This window comes from Brassica oleracea, chromosome C9, assembly GCF_000695525.1.
Source record: "Brassica oleracea var. oleracea cultivar TO1000 chromosome C9, BOL, whole genome shotgun sequence".
NCBI lineage: Eukaryota > Viridiplantae > Streptophyta > Magnoliopsida > Brassicales > Brassicaceae > Brassica > Brassica oleracea.
In genome coordinates, this window is record NC_027756.1 from 53,445,589 (window position 1) to 53,452,803 (window position 7,215).

A 7,215-nucleotide genomic window follows, 5' to 3' on the forward strand; every position below is an offset into this window, starting at 1 on the left:
CCACACCATCCAGTAAGAGAAAAGAAGATGATTCTATTTCTCTGCCTGACATCAGTTCAACATCAAAGAAACCATGCTTAATGACAGTAAAAATTGAGAAGGCGGAAGAAGCTGCTAAGAAACTTGGCTAATTTGGAAGCAGACTGCTTTGATGTTTTCCAGTATTTTGGTTTTTGTTTTTCCTATTTACGTTGTTGGGTTTTTGCTTCTTTCGAAACTTATGTTTGATTTGTGTTTTTTTCAATAAGTCTATTTAGACTAATGCATTGTTAAGTTTTCTTTGATTTCTGTTTTTTTCCTATCAAAACAAAATAATCTGCTTAATTGATAGTTCGTTTCTTATAAGCAAGTCCTGGAAACAAAATAATCTATTTACTTAACGTATAGATTATTTACTACTGACGCAGTGTCCACACCATCCAGTAAGAGAAAAGAAGACAAGAATATTTCTCTCCCTGACATCAATTCAACATCCAATGCACAATGACAATCAAAATTAACAAGGTGGAAGAGGAAAATAAGAAACGTTAAAGTTGGAAGAAGACATCTCGTGTCGTTTTGAGCTTTTAAAATTTATGTTATTCTATTTATTAAGACTTCATTATACAATCAAATGTTTTGACCCTATTCTTTTAAGACTAATCAAATGTAACTATAGCAAGTGTAATATTTTGAACATATTCTTTTAAGACTAATCAAATGTAACTATAGCAAGTGTAATATTTTGAACATATTCTTTTAAGACTAATCAAATGTAACTATAGCAAGTGTAATATTTTGAACATATTCTTTTAAGACTAATCAAATGTAACTATAGCAAGTGTAATATTTTGAACATATTCTTTTAAGACTAATCAAATGTAACTATAGCAAGTGTAATATTTTGAACATATTCTTTTAAGACTAATCAAATGTTTTATTAGATACTGCAAGATTTAGTTGTCGTTTGAATGTATATTCTGACCATATACTTTAAGACTACTCAACAATTTGATTAGATACCAATATATTTAGTTGTCGTTTTTGTTCCTATATTTTCTGGCAAAATCTAGATTTAAAAACCTACACAAAAAACTGATGAACGCGATTGCTAATTACGTTTAGAATTTCAATGACACAGAAAAACGAAGAGGTCCCTCCAGGATCACATGATTTGATATCATCCCAACAGAGAAAAAGAAAGAGAAGAGCAGACAACAATGAATCCGAGAATACACAGCCGTGTGGTGAAGCTTCGAACAACATTTCAACTTCTGTGCCTCTTAGGAAAGCTTTTACGAGGGTTCTAAATGATATCTCCAATATTCCTACTAATTTGCGATTCTCGACAGTTTCTATTGGGACAAACCCTACTAATGGTTTAGACCTTCCACAAAACATCAAATGTTTTAGATAAATTTTGAAGCTTAACCTCACTACTGCAAAATTATGTTTTTTTTTTCAGATAGTGGAAATGTAAAGGATCAGAAAGCTTTAGCAAAAAGATTAAAGAGCAATTCATATAAGTTTATGTGTAAGTGTACTTAACTCCAGAACATTTTCTTAGTTGTTTGTAATAGTTTTGAATGACTCAATGTTATGTTTATGAAAACAGCACAATCAAGCAATCAAACTACTGTCAGCAACATCGTTGGAGGATCTAACAACAATAAAGAAACTCTTAAGAGAAAGAGAACTACAAGCATAGATGTCACTGAACATACACCATCTTCTTATTCCAGTAAGAAAAAATGTTCCAAACCAGGTGTTCTAGCTGATATTACCAACACCTTGCCTTCAATGCTTGGCACACCTTCTACAAGTGGTTCATGTATCTCCAAGATATCTACTAAGGGTATATAGTGTAAATCTGAAATTTTGATTTTGATTTGATTTCTCAGAGTTTGTTCTTTTTTCCTAACGTCTGTTGGCTCAATCACATAAAGGGAAAGATAAGGTTGTTGCTGAAGATAACAAGTTAAAGAGTAATACTAGAACCAAGAAGTGTAGAAAAACATTGGAACAACAATTTGATGGTTGTGTAGATGATTATTCGTCATGTGAGGATGATGAGGACCAAGCATTCCAATGTGACTATGAAGGTATAAACGTTTTAATGGTACCCCTAAGTTCCACTGATTATATATTTATAAAAATGTGGATATAAACCAATTATATTAAAACAAATTTTTTTGTCTACAGAAGAATCTGAATTATACAAAGAACAAGTTTATGATTGTTGACAGCGAAGGCAAACCTCAACGTCAAACAAAAAATGTGGTCTTTAGAGAGATTTTTGACAATTTATGATTTCAGACAATTTGTTTTGTTTTTTATAACTTTGTTGGAACGTGGATTTATATACGGTTTATGGTTCTATGTTTAGCTACTGTTTTATATTAATAAGTCTCTCTTATAATATTATTGAAACTTTTGGAAAAGTTCGATACATGAAGAGATTAAAATATTTTTGCTTTGTGATGAGGAAAGATGATTCTTGATGAGGTTCTAGAAATCCCCAGGAACAAACAAAGAATGTTTCAAGCTATATGTGTTGTATAAGACAACATCTACAAGAGAATTTGAACTTTACTAAAAGTTCTTAAGGAATACGGTAATCAATATATTTTCCACTATTTCACATAATAACAAACAAATCAATCAAACTCCGGTTCCCATCCTAACTACCGATAATCACATCCAATCCTAAATTCTAGAACATTATAAATGAGGAATATTAACTTACTGATTAAATGCACTGAAGAAAGTTGTGTTAATAGTCGCTGTCATCAATTTGCTTCTTAATTTCCATTTGGATGTACCATGTACTACGCATATTGTCCTGCCAAAAGAACACAGTATAACAGTAAGTTACTATATATTTAAATTCTGGTATAGTATAAAAAGATACTTATCTTTTTGGGTGGTAGTATTAGTTCATGTTCAATCCCTTCCTATCTGCAAGCCGAATCACACTATCAAAATTCCTTACTCATTCAACCACCTAGAAACTGCAACTAAAGCAAATCACTTAATATTGAGTTACTTATTGTCTAATACAAAGCAATCTTATACTATTAAGAAATTTTAGATAAGGGGTTTATAAGAATTATCAGGCTTTTTTATCTTCTTAGCATTATTAACCTTTCTTTGTAAGACGCAAGTGTAATGCTACACTTTTTATAAACTTATTTCTTCAGCTATTTGTATCACCACGGAGCAGCACCACCATTACATCTGAACTTAGATTACATGTCTGATTTAACTGCAAAAAACAACAACAAAACATGGCGATGGTAACCATATATTATCCTAAATGACTTTCTAAAATTTAGTCAAAAGCTTCTGTGAAATCAGAGAGTTTATCAAATATTATATGAAAAGCTTTGATAATGGTTACCTTTGTTCGATTCTTCAGATGTGTTAAAGTCCCCAACATTTGATACGGTTGATATTTTTCTGTGACATAATTTCAGATCTAAGAAACTCTTCATCTGTGAAAACTAAGCCTTTTACATAAGGATCTGTGACAAAAAAAAAAACAAAACTTCAACTCTTCGTAAGAGAAATCAAAACAAACTAATTACTAATCAATACCATTCGATTTCTTATTTCTGAAGTTGTCTTTCTCAAATATATGTTGTATAACTTTGAATAGCACCATCGATTTCAATCTTCATCTCATCGATTGTTCGTCGGCCAAGAAGAGACGACCGTTTCTAGATCTCTCCTTTTTTTTCCCCTTTCCTTTTCTATTTTTTTTTTTGAACTTGGAAATTAATAAACGTTACTTTTGATAAGTGGCCGAATAGTCAATGGTTAGATTTAAAAGGCCCAATTCGTTTAAAATGAACTTAATTAAAAATTTAAGAGGCCCAATTCGTTTAAATGGTTAGAATAATAACAAACTAAACTTAATTAAAAATTAATTTTATCTATATTATTTCGTTAGTTCAATAATTATTTCATTAATTCAAGAAAGTATATATTTAAAATTAGAATGTAATAAATATCCACTAATTTTAAAAATTCATAAAATTAAAATTTGTGTAATTAATTATAAAATTAATTATAGAAGACTTATTAATTTTGATGTAATAGCATTATTTTAGTTTCACCAACAACGCATATAAAAAACACATTATAAAATAATTTATAAAATGTATATATGTAATTTTTTTTAAATGGACAATCCCGCGCTTTGAAAGCGCGGGTCAAAATCTAGTAGTTTAATTAAATAAGAGAATGTCATCAAATCAAAGGGTTGACTTTTAATAACAGAGAAACGATGTCAAAAAAAAAAAACAGAAAATCAAAAACCAGAACCAGATTTAATCACTTAGTCTGACTAATACACAGACTAATTCAAAGAAGACTAAGATAAGAAAGCAACGACAAAATACAGAAGTGTAGATTTTTAGCTTACACAATCGTTTTAAGTAGAAAGGGAAGTCAAAAATAACCTTTGACTTGGATATACAAAAGCATGAAGTAAGCTTCTGAACAACAATCTTTTGCATATTAAGAACACAAGAGGCCAAGAGAGATTCAGCAGTCTCGCCACATCTTCACTTTAAGTGAGACTTCTCTGTATGATTGGACTTTCTCTGCTGCATGTCTCGATTTTCTTCTCTCCACAGATGTTCTTCTCATCATTCCTCCTTTTTCATCAGCTTTTAGGCTTGTTCTTTGATCCTTCTTCATGGTAACGCGTCACACTCTTGGACTGTGTTAAAGCTTAGCTTATAGACGGGTATGTTACTATATCTTTGATGACTCCATCGGTGTCTGTAGCTGTTTGAGATTTACCCTTTGCTGATTGTCTTCTCGTTGTGACCCTGACGAGTAGACCACAAAGATAACAGTCACATTACATCATTGAGTACTCTAAGCTCATCAGTGGAAAATGCAGGAAGTCTCAATATCATTAACAAACGCTAGTGGTTTTAGCTAACTTAGTTTTCTATGCCATCAATCAATGGGACAGAAAAAAAAACGAAAACGGTCGTGAATCATCAGCACTCAAGGTTTCAGTCACTTCCGGTTCTTGGGAATCAAACGTTGCAGGTTGTTGTGTTGAAGAGACACTACCCATTTATACAAGAAATTAGTGCCCTCTATAATGCATTGTTTTAGATGGGTATTAGATATTATCTAATCATGTCAGATTGTCACGGCTGAACAAAAGTGTTTACATGGTTTGTGGTTTCAGTTTCCTGAATTGTAAATAAAAAGAGTTTCAGAATTGTGATGCAACACTAATCATTCATTGTCTAATTAAGAAGGGGTATTCAATTTAGAAGTTCAACTGAATTTGAGAGAACTAAAATTTCCATTGAATTCTTATGTTACTCAATTATGTATTTCATCAATTTTTAAAAATTCTTGTGCTATTGGATTATGTATTTGAAATCATTCATCTAAAATACTTTAGATTCTAGTGTTATTCAATCCATTAATTTCTAATTCTTAAATATTTGTGTTATTCAATTTTTGGTGAATTTACATGGTCATTGTATTTGAAAAGAATTTAATGAAAAATAAATTAATAAATGTAAAGAACCAATTCTTAAGATTTAAGTTAGGATTTGAAAGAATTCTTTATAGCGTTTATTTATTAGATATGTACATCAAACTTATTGATATGATAGATTTAGAAATGTAACATTTGTTATCAATATATATTATCGTTTTGACAAAATCACAAAAGTATATCATTGGTTGTAATCCATATTATAATAGAGGAACAAACTTTTTATATTCTGATAGTCTTATTAAATAAAAATAATTGGCTTTTTATTATTTTCTGTTAGTAGAATTTTTATTCCACTTTGAAAATGGCTTTATATGTTTATATGATATAGAAATGATTATGGTCTTATTCTTTTTATCAGTAAAATTTTTGTTATTTTTGTGCATTTTTATATAAAGATTCAAAAAGTTCATGAAATTTAAAAGAATTGGTTTCTATCAAATTTAATTGTAATCTTTTAGCATCTAAAATGAAAGAATTAGACAAATGCATTAAATCATCATCAAATCATTTAAAATACTTCAATTGAATACTCTTAAATCCAATTAAGTTCTTTAATCCAGTACCTCCGGCTAAGTTGTGTTTAATCATACATCAAAGGGTCATACTGAAAGGAATTAAAAAACAAAACAAAAGATAAGATATTATTTATCTAAACCAGAAACATGCACAAAGACCAATCTGTTTTGCTAAATCCAAAGCAGAATCGAGAACAAATACTTATGTTGCTAAACTATTTTGGGAAACAAAACACGCTAAAACCTAATAACCATTCATATGTTGTAAACTAAGGATCAATCCTTATGTTTCATGTATTCCCCTCACAGTTAGAGAAGTGGATAGAGATGTCACAGTGGGTGCTTTGACGTGGAACACCCCACCATCTTCATAGGCAACTTCAACCTAAGGATAGAGGTGGATGCTCAACATGCATGAAGGTTTGTCCGTTCCGAAACACCTCGAGACTGATCATTGTGACACAGTCACAATGGTAGTCGATGTTGATCACGAGAGAATTCCAAAAACAGTCGTGAATGATTGGTAGTTCTGCCATTCTGCAAATTCTACAATACAATCAAATCCCAAATCTACAAAAGCTCAGTGATAACAAAAAAAGAGCCTAAATGGAATTCTAAATTATATTTTCTGGGAAGAAACACATCAAAATCACAAGTATCATTCTCAGATTGATAATAAATCAAATGAGACTGAAAGCAAAACAACACTTATATGCAGAGAAACAACACTTATACATGCTTCTTTACTCAAGTGTCAGAAATTAATCAAGTATTCTCAAAGAATGACAACACCAAAACATAACCCAGTTTTGGGTGATGAATAAAATCAGAATTTTGAATAACGCATCTCTTGTGTTAATCCAAGTAACCAAATTTAAATTCAGTGAAAACGAAATGAATACACAAATCAACTAACAAAATATAAAAAACAACAATTCTTACATGTGGAAATATTATTATCGTAATCATCTAGCATGAGACATTGGATCTCTCTCTTCTCATCAATGCTATAAATTGCTTTGTTTTTCCCTATATTTTACTTATACATTGCTCTGTTTTTTCAATATTATACTTGTAAAATGTATTTAATTAAACAGCATATACGTAAACTTTGCCTAACAACCAATCCTTTTTTTCTAAGGATAAAAATTTAGAGAGAAAAAACAAAGTAAAGTTAATAGTTTT

The 7,215-nt window shown here is 30.3% G+C and overlaps 1 long non-coding RNA gene across 3 annotated transcripts in view; it reads right to left on the reverse strand.

The window, feature by feature from the left end:
• The window catches only part of LOC106313867, a 4,224-nt gene extending 760 nt beyond the window's left edge, over positions 1–3,464 (reverse strand). Inside the window, exons 1-3 of one of the 3 annotated variants that reach the window (XR_001264506.1) lie at positions 3,380–3,464; positions 3,124–3,244; positions 2,726–2,990 (exon numbers count right to left, since the gene is read on the reverse strand). This is a non-coding gene — a long non-coding RNA (uncharacterized LOC106313867). Of the gene's footprint in view, positions 1–2,725; positions 2,997–3,123; positions 3,245–3,379 lie in introns of all 3 variants that reach the window. The other 2 variants (XR_001264505.1, XR_001264504.1) reach the window with 2 other exon arrangements.
• Positions 3,465–7,215: the final 3,751 nt, after the last annotated feature.